This window comes from Varroa destructor, unplaced genomic scaffold (assembly GCF_002443255.2).
Source record: "Varroa destructor unplaced genomic scaffold, Vdes_3.0 BEIS01000004.1, whole genome shotgun sequence".
In the NCBI taxonomy this organism is placed as follows: domain Eukaryota; kingdom Metazoa; phylum Arthropoda; class Arachnida; order Mesostigmata; family Varroidae; genus Varroa; species Varroa destructor.
The window spans coordinates 11,298,423-11,318,959 of NW_019211457.1; the positions used below are offsets into that span (position 1 = coordinate 11,298,423).

The 20,537-nt window shown below is 43.2% G+C and overlaps 1 long non-coding RNA gene across 1 annotated transcript; it reads left to right on the forward strand.

Annotated features, from left to right (window-relative positions):
- On the forward strand, window positions 1-16,196 carry LOC147755844 (uncharacterized). Its single transcript, XR_015326852.1, has 3 exons — window positions 1-262; window positions 910-1,038; window positions 14,628-16,196. It is a non-coding gene; the product is annotated as an uncharacterized LOC147755844 (long non-coding RNA).
- The last annotated feature ends 4,341 nt before the right edge of the window (window positions 16,197-20,537 follow it).

Below are 20,537 nucleotides of genomic sequence, written 5' to 3' on the forward strand. Positions count from 1 at the left end.
TATTGAAGGAACGCACTCTCCGGCACTCTTCCATTTCTTTGCTCGGACCTCGCCGTAAACTTGTGCGTGGAGCGCACTTCCGTGCGCTTACCCCAGCAGACACAGATAATGTGTTTCGCATTGGAATCACATTGTCGCGTAACGCATTGGTTTTTGGCTTCTACATAGGGATGATTTTGCCAGAAAGAATCTTACTTAGAGGAAACACTAGCAGGAAACTCTGCCGTGCCTAGCGTCAACACTCCTACAGCGGAATTAAGAGGTAGTGGATTTATGTAGTCTACATTATTATATAGCGCCGATAGGGAACCATGACATTACTGCTAAACTATATATATACATAAACAGAGAAGTGGGTCACTTAACAGCTCCATCTCCAATCGTTAACCAGATCTAATCTTATGGCTGTAACTCATCATCGTCATATATTTTCCAGTATTGTAGAGTTGCTCATTCATTATCTTAACAACTAGAAAGTGCCTTTTGGTGAATGTTTTCTTTTAGATTGGTATATTTTTCATTTGTACTGTTAAGCAGTTTCCCAGATCGACAAAATCGTGTTGTTTTTGTTGCCACTGCTCTCATCTCTACGCCCACCTCCGAAGAGAACTTAATTTTAAGGTATAAAATTTTAGACTCTCATATATAGTAGTAATTAAATTTTCTCATAACTACGAAAATTAGGCTCCACGGGAACTGACTTGCTTTTATTTACTCGTTCTCGCCCAAAATGATCTGTGTTTGAATGAGAAACAGCAAAACATTTTTTATGGCCCAAGAGAGCACTGGGAGGCCGGTATTCCATTACCTTTAAACAAGTCTACTTCAATGGTTCGCGCTTAATATCGCTTGGTCTAACCTATTTTACGTTCTCTATCCTTCATCAATACATCATCACACGCTGCTTAGCTAATGCTGCATTTTGACTTTGACGTCGGGTACTACTGCCAAGCGTTGCGTCAGGCCTCTGATCCTTTCCGGCGTGGAACAAGATCCGCCTATTGACGCTCGATCTCAAACTTGGATCCCCACCCCAGGGTTAGTAAGTTGAATGAACAGATGAATACGCTACCACATTACCCAGTTCAGAGGCCCATTAAACTCAAATAACGACCTGTAATATCATAGCTTCATATAAATAAGCATAAAGAGAAAGCCATAAGTCGAAATACTTATATATCTTGAGAAGGTGTCGTTGGCTATCGAAGGCAGTATCCCGTTTGTGTGCTGACAATGATACTATTATACCGTGATTTGCCTAAAATGGGGAATAATGCACTTGATAGAAACTAGAATCAGATATACAGAAACAAACACTTTTTCATTTACCCCATACGCATATGGTATTCAAACTGTCCAACAGCGTACGACTTAACACAGAAACACTATGCTAACTAGGTTTCCTCAGAACATTAAATTATTAAACTTATTCATGTGGGGTTCGATAGCGTTCATCTGTAATGAAGCCCGATATACTACCCTATAGACTTATCACGATCGATATGAAACGACCAACACTATAGGATTCGTGATCAGTATATGAGGCCCATCCGTTGCTTTTGAACAATCAGACTAGGGTTTGCTCAAATAGTTTTCCTTGAACGTAAAACAGTTCCTTAACAAGGTAAGTTTATCGCTAGTTGCTCTTGCGGCCATCGAACGATTCTACCTATTTCACCACTCTGTCTTTTTAGCTCAGTATAGTGCACCCAGCAGCTGTCGCGGCTTTTGCTGCTGCTGTTGTATGTGCACATACAGATATACGATGTTTCAGCATTATCAACGAGCTCGGTCGTACATGTACCCACCATTCCCCCACGAATACGGTTCAGACAGTCACCGGTTACGCCGCTGTACTGCTGCAACCCCCTGCCATGTACGCCTACAAAAGACTTCTTCCACAGCATTAGCATCTCGCTTCATACTTCTCGTTCTTACTCAGTTCTTAGTCCTTTTTGCTGCCTCAATTTTGCCTTCATTCGTTTAATGTATAGATATATACGCGTGTGTGTGTACGTAGTATTAGGCGCCTTGCAGGGCGCGTGGCCTTAGACTCGAGGAGCAATTGCGGAGTCTTTTTGCCACCGTGATGCTGGCTGATCTAAGCGAGTTTGAACGCGGCCCTGACCCAATTGTCATGATGATACAGCTAACGCTAGATTCTGATGCTACACGGATCTGGATCCTGTTACTTTCCCGTTTGGTGTATAATTGGGGCTGTCGAGATGCCGAGTAATTGTTACACTGCTGGGGATGCCTGACTGCTGCTGTTACTCTTGTTATTTTTGTGTTCAAGTGGCCGAAACGGAAGCTATTAATTTTCAAAAAACTGTCAAAAGTTCCCCTACACAAATTTCGTCGTGTGTTCGCCGTGGCGCCACAGGGTCCGGCACAAATGGTGATTCGACCCGATGACGGTGCGGCCATGATGTCAAACAGGGAAGTTGGCTGACGTTACGACCATTTGGGTTTAGCAGTTCACCGACAACACTTGTATGCATGCATGCATACGCATGTAGATATCGAAAAAAAGGGTCAATTGTACATATTGTGTTTCTGTACTGATTAAAACTTATACTTACTTGCTGGGTTATTTAGTGGAAACAACCATTATCCTAGTGTATTGTGCTCTTTACACTAGCATACTATATTTGATTATTCTCTTGGCACAGACAAATAATAGCTTGATGAAGAAAACATTCCCTTTTAGCAAATACAATGGTTCTGAATGGACAAGACTATATTCTGGAGCCATTTATAATGTAAATGGCCCATTTCAATTTCGTTTTCCCTAGCACAAATCACTCCCTTTGTCACTGTTCGTTTATATCGAAAATCAGTAATTTTCCCTAACAATAACCACCCGCCAAGTATTTTGCCCTCACTGCGAAGCCATACCTGGTTTCCCCGACGAAAAGCTGTCCAGCCATGCGCTTTTTTCCTATTAGCTCATTTTCCGAAAAAAAACAAATAAGATACATTTATAGCAGGAGTGAGTGTTGCTTGCTGGGTACGAAAAAACTTAAGCCGAACGGACGTGCGTGGGTGCGCGCGTCACCTCAACGTAAAGGAGCCTCGAGTGTTTCAAGTAGGGTTGTGGTTAAGAGTGACTGTGACCATTTTTGTCCTCCTCTAAGTTTGTGTATGTAGGTGTTGCTGTTTGTTCGGGTGAGGCGTTATTATGTTGTCAGCTTTCAGCTCGAGTGAGACGTTGGACCGGGTTCGGTGTGGCATGGCTCTGCTGCTGCGTACTCCGTAAAAGCGTGGGCCACAGTTCGTAGTAGCAATAATATTATTTAGCTATATTTCTTTATGTGCGCAATCAAAGACTGAAACATTAAAAGCGAGCGAAAAGTAAGGAGCTATTAATACTGCCATTATCCTTGTCATCCTTTTTGAGTATAATTGTGTTAATGGCTGAAAAGGCGGCCGTCCAGATCGCCCGCCATCAGGACCAAGCCGAAACAGTTGGACGGCTACAACTCGGTCAATTTACTCCTCTCACCAAAAACAGCAAACGCTGATGATAATGGCGATAGGGACACCGCCGACATGAACAGTGATGACAATAGAATATTAGCGGCCGACTTCTATGTTCCGTCGATCTTCGAGAAGAAAATGAAGCTAACGTAGCAGCTGCGATCTCGCATCGACGGCAACGAGCGACAATTCGGTAGCTCATCGTTGAGTCGAGCTATTCAATAAGGACGCAATTAAATAACGTCGTAGTCTGCTATAGCGCATTTGGCAATAGCAAGGATAACCTTCCTTTGACCACCAGCGCTTGGGATGCGGCGAGACTGCGAAATTGAAAAGATTTTACTAGAGAAAAAGAAAAAACAATTGCCTTTCGTGCGTCAAACATGAGTGCCATTGAATATTGAAGCTTTGGCCCTTTATTATTATTAATAAATATAATATATTTATTAATATATCTTATCTAGCCTTTAATTATTGAAAACTAGGTACATTCTCTGAAGTAGATCTATCCAGCAGCGAATACAAAGCTACGGTCAGAATAAATCAATTAGTTAAACGAAACAAGTAAATCCTGTTCCTCGTTTCGGTCCTAGCAATTTTTTTCAACTTTTTCTTTTAAATAGAAGCCACATCTACTGTAGCTGTTAGATATTTTACATAATGCGTAAACCTCGCGTGTACTACGGTGGACGCTAATCTACTAGGCTGTTCTCGAATCAAACTGCGCACGATTCGATCTGAACTTCTAATGATTACTGCGCTTCTTGAAGTTCTTTTTGGCACGGCTTCATTTGCTTAATGTGGTGCTACCGTTTGTCACAGGGGCCACCCTTTTACATCGCGAACAAAGCGTCCTATTTTGAATAATGTCTCGCACATTTATTCATGTACATATAATCGTTGTGGTCCGTTAGCGCCGTGCACGTATTTAGCGTGAAGTTAATGTAATATATTGTTGTGTGTTTTTTAAGAACAACCCGTTAATTAATGCAACACGTATACAATATGGCTCGAGATAGCCCAATCGGTTCCATCCCTTATGTCTGACTGGCCACCCGCCCTTCTACATAGCTAATTACCATAAGCAGAAATAGCTCTGACCGAACTACGTACCATTATACTATAATAAAATATTATAGAGCAGCAAAACTGTTACGACCGTAATTGTATTTACCGTTTATGTCGCTCGTCTCATAGCAGGGCCGCTTGATGCCATTCTCCGGTAGTTACTCAGGCAAGGTTTCCAACTATTATATATCTTTTTTTTATCATACATATAAAAATAGATCGCCGCCGGCGGTGACAAGGGCGGCGGCAGTAGCAGTCCCTGGCTGAGTTTACGCCTGTGAAAGATCTTAGCAAGCGGTACTTAGATATCGCAAATCACACTCAATGTTCCTAAACAAGTATTATAAAAGAAAAATCTACCTGGCATACATGCTTTGGTGATCGTGCACTATAATTTCTCACATATCTGTTCTTGCATGCACAGTCTGAAATAATGACCACGTGATTTATGCTCTCAATATGTTCAACACGAAGTAAGAGCCATATGCTCCTGTCAACGCTCTATTTTGTCGATGTTACGCGCCTGACATTAGGCCATAACGGTCGCAATAGCAATGGCAACAATATGAACTACTGGGACGGTATCTAACTTTCGGAAACGTCTCCTGTTAGCGTCCTATGTTGTCCTTTTCCCAAAGAGGACACGCCGATCAGCTGCGGAACCAGCAACGGCGGCAACCGGTTCAGCTACTGCTGCTACCAGTACGACAACTGCCCGTGTCACATTAGAGGCAAAGGGAACACGTCGCCAGCTCATCGCTTATTAGCCTCGCATGAGAGTAGTATCGTTGCTAGGTCTGAGATCCAACATAGGCACCGAGCGAATGATTGGCCGAGCGGGACCAAGAATTTCAAGCTGGATGAGCCTACAGCGTTCGCTGACAATACGCTCTACTTTGTGAAGCTCTAGTATGCTTGCGATGCGCGTGCAGTAACATTATACACACATACAGATACATAACATACGGCGCAAGAGGGGCTATCCAGGCCGCGTACGACACGGACCTGTAACAACATTTTAAACAGGAACAACATCGCTCTGGCCTCAACGATGACAATAGCACTAGCGTCTGCCGTTTTGGTACTAAGTTGTTGTTGTTGTTGTTGTTAATCTGAATCTCTCTATATGATGCAAACTATGGTATGATTGTGAATAGATACATATATATGGCCTGTAATGTGGTATAAATAAACGAAGGAGAAGGGAGAGGACTAGGTAGACACAAATGAGGACGTGCATCAACGGCTGTTTTCGGCTAAATGTGAAACCCTCAAAGGACAATGATAACAAATAGAATAATAAACATTTCAATAGATGCCACTTAATATTACAAATTATGCTGCGTGGGTTGGTGGGGGCGTCCGGTTCATATCGATAAATGGCAAGTTCAATTTACATCGCTGCGGTCAACAGGAAGTTTAGGCCGATCGATTTCTCTCAATTTGGAAGTAGGTGATCTTGAAGCATGTAGGCTTCAGCAGATGAAGCTAGTTTTTGTCAGGCCTCTTATCTCTTTCAAGGTCCGACAAAAGCACAACACATTTCATCGCCGATTCTACTCTCCAATTGTTATCGCCGGGCTTTAGATCTATTTTCATTAATCTGCAAGATGACGATAGAAACATACCAATGACGTAATCAAAGGTCTCGCCACAAGTTAGCTAAGGGCTTCGAATTTTACATCCAGCACTACGATTTTAAACGAAGTGTCCTCTGAGCCGGTTTCGAATACAGGTCAGTTCATGTGTTTACCCTTAACCTACTGGGCAAGAAGACCACTGTTACGAGGATATAAAAGATGCGCAAGGAATCGTGTTATGGTATATATACGAGCAGAGTTTTTGATAAAGGGGTATATCGATTCAAACAAGGATAGGTCTATACTGGTATAGGGGTTAATGAAAGCCCAAAGACCTTCAACTATCTTTGAAACGCGTACAATGGATAGTCACTGTGATGTCTAAGGAACTGAGGGCAGCGTCGTTCCGCCCGTCGTTGGAGCCCTCAGAATCAATACCTATTCACCGGCATGCCCGCCCGTTACATTCGGTCGTCGGGAATTAATTAAACGATTGATTATTGTTGGATTAGCAGCACCAATAGCCGTCCTTCTAGCCCTATAGGGTCTACGAGACTCCTCTCTGGTTTCTGAGAGTCTTCAATCATAATACGCCTCTCCCTGATCCAAACACTGTCAGCAATAAATAACAACGGTTCTGTTAACGGTTCGCTACATTTACAACGCTGCTAATCGAAAAGTCCGTAGCTGAAAGATGGTCGAGATCCTGCGTACGATCGAGACACGCTAACAACGATACGAATATGTACTACGAAATGTCAATCGCTGCCTTAGGTAGCGCTCTTAAAAATACATCTAAATGCATCTTTTCATACGGAAAATAGGTAAAACTAGCCTAGGCAGAGAAGAGAACCAACGGGTCAACGAACCAAATTACTATCGTAGATAAATCCCCCTTCGTTTGTCTCTTTTAGTATACTTTCCGAGATTATCGTGCTCACGCTCGAATCGGCCTCGCCGGGCGAACCGTAGCGTTCAACCTAATACAAATACATCAGGCCTATAGACGTATAGGCAGCGACAACAACAGCTGCCGTAGTTTGCATAAATGTATGCGCATAGCCTTGTACACGAGCCTTTACACGCTTTTTGCACGTATAGTGCGCACAAACATTGCATTGGGAGAACCAGATAGAAAGCTGCACAAAAGGCCCATCGCTCGTCAGGCTTTTTCGGCTGTTCACTCATAACTTCCTATTCCTGCGTCGGTAACACAGTCTAACATAAAGATAGACACTTGTAACATTAGATACCTATCTGAATATGTATTTATTCATCTTGTGCCGTAAGTAGTCGATACGACAGGGCTACGATCAGGCATACAGGCCCGGTAGGTATTACATTGGACGATAGCTGGCTGAGTCGATGTAGACAAGGTTATCCCGAACAGGGCGGTCCCATCGGAGGCCCCGAATACGCTGAGCGGCTACTACTACTACTACTAAGTACACCGCAGAATGTAGGTAGCGTATCGTACTGCCAGAGTTGGTAGGAGTAGCAGCGGTGGTGGAAGAGCCCATATAATATGGAGACCGACCGCGGACACTCCAGCGATCCCTCTCGGTGTTCTACCACACAGCTATGCATAATTCGAACGCTGGCAGAAATAGAACTTCGTCGTAACAGCACGCCTGCGTAAGTGTTTATTATCCTTTATTCTAGTGTTCGGTATGATTAGATTTTTTCCGCCGTGAAATAGGTCACTGGATACACGGGAGAAACTAAATGATAACTAAATAGTGGCTGTCTAGCGTTGACCCATCCAGAAATACCCCTCTATTACCCACGGCTGCGAGAAAACTATCGAACGCTATCTGGGTCTTCATTAGCTAAGATACGAAATTGGTTAAACAGCAGAACGAATTTCTGATCCGTTTTAGCTATATCGTGATGCGGCCATATAGATGGTCATTTAACGAACGCCACTAATAACTATTGACCCTGTCAATTCTATTTCGTTGTTGCAATCGTGATGATCGTTGTCCAAGTAAACACCTCAGTCTTCCTTTTACTACAGTTCCCGACCGACGCATTTAGCAGGTGCGAGTACCCGATTTAATCGCACTCAGTGTATGTATATTAAATCGTATTTTGCGAAACAAGTTAATAACTGAGGTGAGGCCGGGCCGGAAAGCGCGGGGATCAAATCCGAGCTTTGTCAGGTAGGTCGGGAGTGAATGATGGAAATGGGTCAGAGCGATAGAAGGGTTTTCCGCCCGGCCTGATGGCTGGTAGCAGCGCCACAGGCTGCTTGCTGCGTGCTTACGTCGTTTCGGGGCGGGATCGGCAAAAAGGGCCAACGTGTCTGTCTGCGCCGGGTCTAGTTTGGAGCTGAATCAATTGGGCGGGTTTAAGCTCGAGTCGATTTCACTATTCTTTCGTTAGTTTTCCATCGAAAGAGATACACAAAAGAAGGAAAGGGAGACACCGTGACAGGGTATCCCGTTTCCGCACATGGTCTCGACTATATAACGCATCTTGCTTCGGCTGTCCGAAAATCAAATGCTAATCTACGCGGCCATGTCAGAGATCGGGGTGTGGTGTCATTATTCCGAGACGATCTTGACCTATGGACTTGTACAGCTTTCAGCCTGAACTCCTTTACGTGTTTCGAGCCATCCTTGTAGCATCTGGGACGCCTTTTCAGCAGACATCCTCTTGAAAGCCACCAGATTCGGTGCACGTCGCTGTCAGATAATTCAATACGAAGATCGTACTAGTTGCTATTTACAATTCTCAGATCATCTGGCGGAAACTAGACCCGCAGAAATCTAACGACGATAAACTGAGCTAAGCCTAAAAGTTTCTATTTGGTGTTCACATATCAACCCAAAAGGGTCTACTGTGTATGTTGATCGATACCTTATTGTTCGTTGAAGATGGCTGCAAAGTGACAAAAGCTCGTTGCATTTTCATTGACAAACAGAGTTCACGAAAAGGGAATGTGTATCCTTCGGATAGTCAGCGATAACTGATGATGGGGTGCTGCGATAGAGTGTGTCAGATGGGAACTGCGTCTAGCTATCCTTCCAGAAACGTTGGATCAGTGAATCAATATCCAACCTTTTAAAGTGAAGCAGAAGCTTCAATCGTGTTGAAAAATGTATTTATAGCCATTGCTATTTTATAAATTTACGCGAACTGCGTACAAGTAGATACGATGTAGTACTACTTGACAATAACAAACATCTGCATAGAGAGGAGTCTATGGACTAGGAGACAGGATATCTGCGAGATATCTGTGGAGGTATCTTGAGAGCATTTGTCGGCTAGGATAAACTCTACCGAGGTCGATTTAACGTAACGTTATCGAGCATTTTGTCTAACAAACACAGTTCTGTTACTACGCCCCGTTTCGAGATTCTATAAATTGTACAGTTCATGTATGATATTTGCTTATGTCTATTAGAGAACGCGGGCTGAGCTTAGCTATAATCTATAATAAAATATAATAAGTGGATCTCGTCGAGGATGACGGGAGCTGCTTGATTCACGTGCCTGATCGTAGAACAGACATGATGATACCCTTGTCTATTTTGACAACAATCCGTAATTTCAATGTTACTGTAAGTCATATTTGTCAATTCAGTATTCCGCAGTAAACACCTCGCTTGGGTTCAGATACGTTCCCCGTCTCAGAATACGGCTGATACAGTCGTACGTAGCCGATGCCAGGATGGCAGTAAGCAAAAATGGAAAAAGTATATTGACCTTTGCAGGATACGTGTTTTGTGTTCAGACAGCGCCTGTTTTGTCACCTTAACAGTGACAATACTACCTACCCCCCTAATCGTCAACGGCAGGTCGAGTAGTTTCGGAAGCCTATAGGCTTTGCTTTGGCAAAAAAAGACGGGTTTTTTTTGACAGCCGCCGCGAAGGTCGTTCGCCCATTAAAAGTATTCGAGGCCCTAACAATATAATTATGGCAGTTTTTTTTTTGTTTCAAGATAATTGTACTACTAAAATTAGTACCGTGTAATATTCTAACGTCAGTGTATAGTTATTATGTTTAGTCTACTTCGCTGTTCTTGGATCATAGGCGCGTCGTATCGTTAAGCAACGACGCGATGTATACGTCTTGCATTCGAACGCGTCGAGACTGCGTTGATCCGCGGTCAGAAGTTACGGACGTATGGGGTGTAGATGCGGAGAGTGTCGCAACTGCATGGGGTTATCGTAAGGCTCGCGCTAATTTATCTTTTGAATCTTATATCTTCTGAGCATTTACCTGTGAACGGCGGTTCTCGTCCAATCTATATCATATCCAAACACAGTCTAAAGATGAAGCGTAAGTAACTAGCTATTCGATGTGCTATGCATCGATGCGCTCGATCATTGCTAGTAAAAAAAAAAAAAAGTCCGCGGAAAATTTCACCGCTAACAATTGCCTCAGCCCTCCGGTAGTACATTTCATATACTGCCAAGTTCTGCCTTTCTTCGTATCGAATACGGAAAATTCGTTTTGTACTTCTGGCACTCGCCGGCAGTCGTCACCCGAACTATTCACTCGGATCGATCTGCTTTACATAATAAGCTATGTTACGTTGCTAATTCAAGTTTACTAACTATCCGATGGCAGACGCCAGAAGAAGATGCATGGACAACGTGGCAATAACTCGTTCGTGGGATTGCTCCGACCATCCCTCTGGGTGTCGACTAGCCATATATATGAAAGGGACTATATGGTTGTCATGCAAATCCTGGTTGATTCGTGGAGTATCTTCACAGCGTCTTCGATCACGCAATAAATGTCCATATATTGACCGTGATCGCGACGCTGACGACGAGTAAGCGGTCGTAAATAACGTAAATAGGGAAATAGAAGTTCACCGGCAACGCTATGGTAGCGACAGCAGCATCTAGTCAGTTAATGGGCCAGATTGTGGGTCACTTTTACCATAGTCGCAACGACCTTTTTGTTGCTGTTACATTTTCACTCGATCGCATAGGAATAACGCATTAGGAATGTAGAAATTCGTTTACTCTGCTAGATCAAAAGGTTAAAGTTTTTTTCAATTGTTTTCAAAAACGCAATTAGCACACCAACGATTATGTTAGGAAGTTAGCGCTCGTCAATTCTGGGAAGCAAGCTGTGAGTAGCGGTTTCGCTACGGAGAAAAGTGGAGAAAGGTCCGATAGGGAAGGGCAACCTTTGTCCTAACTGATTTGTCACAGAGAGTGTGCACGAAGCCGTCAGGGCATCGAGTCGGCGAGCCACCCTCAAGGAGTTTGCCGGAAGAGAGGCATTTCGCACGATTTATGTTGGACTAAAATTTAAATGCTCATTTGTAGGTGACATGGCTCACAGCAAGAAGCGTTCCCAATGGACTTAAATTTCGATTAACTTCAGACCCGTCAAAAGCTACTTCAGGAAAGCTTTGCGCACTTCAAGTAGAACCAAATCTGCTCCAATGCGTCGTCACAGGCGACGAGATATGAATGTACGTATACGACATAGGCACGAAGGCTTAATTGTCAAAAAATCGCTTAAAAACAGAGTCCATATCGAAGAAAATTTCCATACATAAATCAAAAGGCAAACTTTGCTCATTGCGTCTTTTGACTGTCGGGCGTTGTGCATTATGAATTCATGCTAAATGCTCCTACCGTTATCGTTTTTTGAATCGGCTTGAGCCTTGGGAGACTAGCAATGGGTTATTTACGACGATAATACAACAGCCTCATTGCCGCTATCGCGTTTTTACAGAGGATTTCAGCATAATCTATTCCCTCAACCGTTGTATCTACCGTTGTATCTCCCATAGTCAAGAGAAAACGTTTTGCACTTGAAAGGCGGAAACTATTAAAGACAAAATCGAGCTGAGGCCGACCTTTACAGTCAAGTACGAGGATTGTTTTATGTAGTAAGAAAAACTGGTCACATACATCCGTATCGAGTCAAAGGGTGGCAATTTAACTTCCAGCGCGTTTAGCCGGTAAAGAGGTAAATTTTCGATAGTTTTTTAATCAAATTTTACTTTAGTTTTGTAGCATTATGGAAAATCTGCACACGAAATATAGGATTTCTACTTCACATACTACTATCTGTGCTTTTTATCATCGGAGAGATGTTTATGCGATATATATGCGAGCACAAAGTGGGATGGGCTTTGTTTCTGTATCGCCATATGCTTATCCTTGCGTTACAACGATGATGCTTGTGTTAATGATGACTATAGGAGTCGTTAATAATTAACACGTTAGAATATGGCTGCAGTCGTTACGGTGAGTGTGTAATTAAACTATGTTTTTGTCCGATAGATGTTGCTAACGACACCTGTGTAGTGGCGCCGAAGTCGATACTACAAGCCTATATACTGATGTGATGAAGATGATTCCTATTTTGTCTTCTTCTATATCCAAAACAGATTATATATATATATATATATATATATATATATATATATATATATGCGGTTTTGGGTTTTTAGGGTTAATTAGAGTTTTATTGATGCCGAGATTTGTATATAAATTTACGGTGTGTGTATATGTGCTTTTGTGTGCTATTACCATGGGTCGAACTGTTTGTCCATTGTTGCCGAAGAACGATGTGTCGATGCAGTGAAGCATCAAGCTTTAATTATCTTTATCTAGACAAGCCTCTTATTTATTGCAGTACTATAGCAGCTACTGATACGCTAGGGAAGTTCCTTTTCCCTCCGTGCCAACGGTAACTTGTGAATCGTAATCTATTTAAATAACTAAGAAAAAACTTAGTTATACGTATCGTGTTGCTTATTCTAATTGGGCAATGAATCATACGCAAGGGGTACATCTGCATATAATTCATGATTCTCGGACTCTTCTGCGTTACAATCACGACATGATTTGGACACTGTGAATGACTAGCGTAATGTTTCTATAATATATATAATCGATGACGATTTCTCCGTGAGACTGTTGTTCTTCTGCAGTGTCCTTGCGGTACAAGATTGATGAGATTTTAGGCTAATGCCTGTTCCATCTATCAAATACCTATGGCAATGAACTATTTAGTAGTCAGGATACCATACCATACGATGCCATGTTAAATAAATGGGACGTTTGGTGAGCGACATATCGCTAGTTCTCTCTCTCCTTCTCCAGCAAAATAAACATTTTCGAACTTGACGGATGTATTCATCACAACGTAACCCAAACTACGGGTTAACGCTAAGCCCCAGGTGGCGCGCTCACCAAGTTCACGAAGTTTCCTATGTTCGGTACGTCCAATACGATTTCCGAACGCGCTACGACCCCTGCCTTTCAAGTAGCTACGTTACTCTTATTATTCAATTATATTCATTGTAATAAACGTTCGTTACGCATCTAAGACAAAACGCGTTATCAGTAACAGGCTGTCTACGACCGGCTAATCCGCTGTTGATTAGTATTCAACACAAGACGCGCAGACGGACCATCAGCAAACGCGAGATGACAAAGTAGACAAAACATTTGACAAATACGTTAAATATCTTCAATTTATTATTCATAATAACTCTATAGAAAAAAAGCTGCTATAGGGTCGTGCCTTTATGTCGCTAGCCAACTTAGAGGTGTTATCTCTAGTGTTTTGCCTATATGTCGCAGATCTTAGCTATGTCATCGAGGACGCTATTCCCAACTGATAACGCTCATTTGCTCGAAGACAAGAGCTAGAATGATGTATATCAGCCATTTCGGTCTGGTGCCGCCGACGACAACAAAGTCGCTGTCAACAATCGTGACAAACATAATATTATAGCACGGTGCGGCACAGCATCGCATTGAGAGGTGTGGCTCCCCGGGTGTGTGTTACAACAGCTTGCTGTCGCTTATAGGAACGGTAGCACCATTATAAACCGGAACACAGTTATTACTACTATTATGAATCTCTCGATCTACACAGTGATAGGAACAATAGTCCTAACAAGCGAATAATAAGGACCATCCTGTCAGATTTAAGTGTGTGCCTGCGTAGCACATACGGACGGAATCGGACAAGACAGGGCCGGCTGTTTGAGCATTCTGAAGCACTCTGTCTTTTGAGCTTGTCAGAAAAGCAGATTTTATGATTGCCATTTTGATATGATACCGCTGGGATGATCGGTACGTTTATCTTTATCGATTTCGCTTAATCTTGGCGCTGTGTGAAGATATTATGGAGATTAGCTTCCGGATATTGTAATTACACATAACCAGTGGAAAAGAGCAACCTGGCTGATATTCTTCATATTATAAGGCAATATCTGTGATCTCGATGACGCGAACAACCAATATAATAACAGGACGTAATTCATTACATTTAAGGTTTTTTCTTTGACCTTAGAAAATTCAGATCAGTTTATCGAAATCTAACCGTTAGAAATGAACATGTCTCCTTTCAATGTTTGCCACTATTAAGATATAGCAATTGTCTGTACATACATGTGTATAATAATAATCTGCTGTATATATATGATTTGCCTACATATGGGCTAACCCTAAAGATTTAGCCCATTAATCTAAAATCAGCCTTCTCTTCTTTCTTCTGTGAACAAGTTTCAAGGTGGATCAACGAGTGGGCACATGTTCTTAATACGGATCCACTGGTATCTTGTGATCCCATGAGCAGTGTCCCTTTCACGGCGACGACGATGTCAGGATTACGTAGATAGCAGATGCCTGGGATGCTCATCTCAAGTGTTGTTAACCAGAAGCCATAGCTCATCTAGTTCGTTGTTGGGTTTATTGTAACCAGTCTTCGCCACTATGTTGGATTGTCTTTGTTTCTCCCCATCTCAACGACACTTGTAGCTGGCCGTTCTTCTGGCCTGGCGAACAGTGAATCACGCAGTGATCCTAACGCGTGGAAAAAGACCTTCATTAGCCATACACTTTTATGGCTAGTATGAACTAGTATGACAAGAGATAGGTACACGTAGAAGAAGACTTATATGACCTAGATATTGGAAACATATATGTGTATCATATAATAAGTGCTGACTAATACTTACATGTCTTTGTTCTTATCACTCTATTTACTATGGGATCGAGCCCATTTGGAAATGTGGGTGGCTATCACTGATTGGTTCTACGTTTATCTAGTAACAATTACGATTCCGAAGTATTTCATCATGCTCGATTTATTACAACAGCAGAACTGGACCAGCTTTACAAAGACACTTCCGTTATACCGATTGCTTATTTGTTTCTTATAAATTTCGTTTAATAAACTTCCAACATTGAAGTTCTATAGCATTTCTAGAGTTCAAAACTTCGATTAGCGCATTGAACAGTTGTCTACTCCTTGCACCGAAAATTTTCAAGGGTGTCTCAAGATCGTACCATATCGCACATCATAATTTCTCTTAGATGTAACGTAAATATACTTTGTTGCCATTGGCCGTAGCCTATTATCCGGCTCCTTGCCGCTCTATTAGCTATTTGCCTGTCTGCTTGTTTAACTGTTTGTATCATTTACCGGAACTGGGCACCGGGGCGGGTAAAGGGTAAAAGTAACGTGCTGGGTCGAGTGCAGCGATTCGACTTTACGTTGTCGGTGCACGCAATCTGATCCAATGTTGAAGGTGTTTTCTTCCCGACAGAAGGTTAGCTACCGTTCGCGCGTCGCCAGGATCTTCTACTACTACTACTACTACTACTAGTTGTCGCCGTGTGCCCCTGATGCTATCTAAACCTGGGGTCATTTGTCTTTTTCTGCAGCAAGTGAACCAAAGAGGAGAAGACGAAAACGACCTCTTCTTGTCTCCCGTTTGCAATCGCCGGCAACGAGCGAAACGCGACAGAGCGAGCCAAGCTGGGCCTCAAAGTCGGCAGGGGCTTACTGTTAGACCGGCCCCGCTTATCGTTCACCGACTCGAGCATCGATTCGCCCTGCTAAGTGACATCCGTCAGGGGCGCCGCAAGCTACAGGACCGGCAGCGCTCGAAACGTTAGCGCCAACGACGGCAGAGTTAGTACACAACAGTGAATAGTTAATATTTTTTTGCACCAGTAATATATAATAGTAGTTTTACGATGAATTGTTTTCTTTTTTTTTCGAAAAGGTATCATTTTGTTTAACGCTATCTTTTTCAAAAGAATCTTTAATAAACCATAACTCGTAAATTCCCATATAGAAAAGATTTTGTCATCAAAATGTTATCAAGGTCGTGCTATCAACCTACTAACTGCCCCGAATCACAATCTCGTTTCGGCACCATAACTGTCTCATATGCACTGGCGCCAGTTTCAAAGCTTGTCCTCTCGGCTAGAGTGTAGCTTAGTTTCTTCGTCCCACAATAGTCTCCGGCCCCCTACTACTTGAGCTCTCGTCGCTCCCTGAAGCGGCTCGAATCGGTAGCGTTTAAGCTTCCCTCACTTCATGCAGGTAGAAGATTCCCTGCCGGATTGACTCGTCTTCGGGCGGTGTCGGTGATTCCTTATTTTAGCTTTCTTACCTCTGCGCGTGAGTTCGAATTGACCCGCTTGTGCGCGAAAACAGGAGGTGACTCTCTGTTAGCAGGCTGGGCTAAAGAAGCGCACGACTCGATACCATGAGCTACCTTTCTCTTTTGACTAACACATGGGAGTTAAATAATTGAGCAGCTAGCTACGCGTTCTGCAAGCTGTGCAGGCCCGCAAGCCGCACCTTCGTCACCGTTTCCGCCCGCGGCAGGGGGTCCTCCCCAAAGGCCAGCCAGACTACGACGGGAAAGAAGTCAAGAGGGGAGAGAGAGAGAGAGAGAGAGAGAGAGAGAGAGAGAGAGAGAACATAGTGGATAGGTGTTTGTGGACCTGCGGGAGACGGACCCAGCCCAACTTTTGCTGGTTAAATGGATCCACTGCCGGAACGTTAACTTCACACAGGGATCAGTAGTAAATCAGCCCACGGAAAGTCACTCGCCATTGGATAGAAGGAAGAACAAGAGACCACGACTCACAGCGAAGAGATTCCTCTTTAGATACCTGCACCGAAGCGTAACCATATCAAAGAGAAGTAAATGTCATAGTAATAATAAATGTTACAAGTAAACTGATGAAACATTTCAGCTATAAAACAATGTAAGCGTTCTCAAGTATGGTTGCGTTGACAGCTTATACTGAGCCATTTGTTGCAACAATCTGTAGCCCAAGAGCATTATAATCGCATATCAGACAACGCAGTGAATTATGATTATTGAACAGTATCAATATATGTTACTGAATAATTCGTTCCTTAATTTTTAGCTATGTTAGGAGGCAGCTTTTGTCGTTGTGCCCTTGCACTATTTATGGTCGAATCACTTAAACACATCCTCAACCATCGGGACACTTAGTTTCATTTACTTTGTTCCTTAGTAGCCCTGTACGTCCGTTCTAGTTCGTTGATTTAGAGTACAGCTCATAGTTGTGGCGAAGTTGTGTGTGATGAAGTTGTGTGGTTCTTCACCAGCGACCGTTGAGAACATGGTCACAGGGCCGAGTGTCTTGATGCTCTAGACACGTGACCATCGAGGAAACACGCGAAGGGTCAAACCTCAACGCTCCGCACGAACTCAAAACGAATGTGTCCCCGCATGTCAGACAGAGACAGTGGATTCGTCTATTACGAAGACAGGAGGTGCGGAGGTTGGAACAACTGGGTTGATGCACAATGATAGATAGACGAATGTTCATATGTTTACCTCATTCGGCACACGAGTACATAGAGAAAGCCTGTAATCGGACATCGAACTGAATGGCGCCATCAAGTTCAACATGGCAGCGTTCTTTGTAGGTCTACATTTTCCACTAAAAGTTTCAAACACACGCACGCAAGTCGCATTTAGTTCTTGAAACTTTCATCAGAAATATAATAGTTACTTTAACTTAAGGAACCTCAGGTCTAATTCGAGTGCAGAGGAAAACTCAGAATAGAAGCGTGCGCATGTTCTATGAAGTATTACGTCTTTTCAAGAAAGACACGCTTACAGAGATGCTTTTGTCATAACTTCTGCTAAATTCAGCCAACAGAATTAAGTCTAACAGTTGCCTTCGTACCCAATTTCTCTATCCCTAAAAGGGGTACCTTTCTTAACTGTCTGCAGTCGCTCCCGATATTAGCCGGCTAGCCAGTCCTGTTCCCGTTGATAACATCATCTACCAGATCTATTTGGTAACAAGTTTAATCTGAAAGCGAGCGTGTCGCGGAGCCTTTTGAATCCATTCATTGAAAAGCAGATCTTTACGTTTACCCCCTAAGTGGCACCTGTAGCCAAGGCTGTCGGTCGTCCAGTACAGCTCAGGTGTGAGCGCTTTCTGTGCCTCTCGGGAGAGTTTTCGGAAACCGATGCCAACCGCGAAGCCCCTGCCCAAATCCCGATTCGCACTTGGTTCAAACTAAAGTGATGGGCTCAGGAAAGCAGAGGCTGTCTTGTGAAGGCATAGGGGAAAAGAGACTCGAGACTGACGACTGACTAGCTGACATCTATTCGACTAACTGCGGCAAGCATCGCTCTCCTTTTGTCCATACGTCGTCTGCTGGCAGCTGCGTCGACCTGTCAATCACTCAATTTGTCAGTTTCTCGTTGGTTGCTAGATCGCGTCGGATAGAGAGGCCTTCACGGCCTGAGGAGAACGAGGCGCAAACTGAAGTGGAACTGTTCCAAATGTTTTCGTTGTGCCAACAGGCCTATAGCATCTACTACATATTTATCAAGCCAGCGGTGGCCGGCCAAAGTGCAAAGAGACCAGGTTCGCGTAAGTGGCGTGGCGTGAGTGGGGCAGCGTGTGTCACTGCGAGACTGCACGAGTCGAGTGCTGTTATATCATCAGTATCGATGGCGGCTCGACGCGATTCGGCACTATAGGTCCGACGCGCCTCCAGAGTGACATCTACATGAATCCCTACATGGAACATGATGTGGAAGACATAGGACAAATGCGACTACCTCTAGCTACTACAGCTATGGATTTAGAGGGGGATGAGACAGACAGGAAACATACATACATTGCCGCCATTGAGCGATAGTTCGACATGCACAAAACAGTAGGAATCGGGAGATGACATACGCAAATCGATTATTTCACTCTCGTGCAAACAGAACGTTCCAACAGGATAATTCTACAATGGATTTAAAAAAAAAAAAAAAAAAAGAAGAAGAATCCTAATCAAGGTAACCTATATATGACTGCAAAAGCAGTAACACACGTTCAGGGAATTTGCACACATTTGTTAATCATTTGCACACAGTACATATTTAGCTTATGAGAACAATATGTATCTAACGTTTTCTATTTACTTTCACTGCACATACGCATCGCACCTTTTTGTAGACCTGTAAGCCTATTTTTGTTATTACAGATAAGCGTACACCCTTGATTTCGCTCGAGTCAGGAAAACACAATCTCCAATTAAATGAAGTTAGCTTTTTGAGGGTTCAATGTGCCTTAATAGAAGCCGATGTTGCGCTCTAATTTTAAAATAGGGCGTTGAACACCGCTTTTTCTTCTATTTTTCAAAGAGTGCATATAGAACTGCTTACGATATGCTTATACAGGCATAAAATAATCAAGTGTATCAAAGGCTAAATCGACCACTCCCTCTGGTGGCACGCACATAGATTTTCTTCCCCATGGGTTCAATGAGGCATATGAACAAACGGCTATTGACTGCCTGTCGAACTGTATATTCGCTAACACTACGGCCATTGCTGTTCGATAGTAGCAACGTCTCAATCCTCTAACTGATCTATTGTCGCAAGAGGCCAACCGAGAGAAACGAATAGTGGGAGATAGGAACGTATGCTCTCGAAGTAAAGCAATCCGAAGGAGAAGATTCGTTTTGGTGCATTAGACCTCCATCTTCCATTCACCATCCACCACCGCCTGATAGACTCTTTCCCATCCCATAGGAGTCCACTTACTCCGTCAGGTCTGCTTGCGCTTGATAGAGCAGAGAGGAAAGCCAAAGCGGGAATAGCAAAACAGGAACTGCTTGCTTCTTGCATATCGCCACGCCGCAATACGATGCGAACTCGTCCGGCTGAAAGCGACAAAACACAGAAGAGACATGGACAGTACGCTGGATAAAAGTATCCACAGCGCAGCTTCGGTAGATACACAAACAGGACGAGCGAAAACGGACGAATCGGAAGTAGCCCTGACGAGGAAGGGAAAAGCGATGAGCAGGACTTGTATCTGTCTGCCAAGCGGATCAGGAAGATCCACTAAAAAATATAACGGGAACAGCAGGAAGATAATAAATTGTTAGAAAGGTCTGTGCAATACTACCGATTAGAACAGGTCGAACGACTCGGACACGATCTCGATTCTTTTATAAATCTGTACAGTAGAATCTAACTGGGACTAGAGATACTCGAAATGAGCCAGGAAAGAAGATAAGAGATCTTCGTTATGAGGAGAAATTGTCAGCAGCTAGCTATGGTCAGTCTGTCCAATCAGAGCTTCAGCGCCGTCAGCCGAATTTTATCGTAATTTTGAACAGCT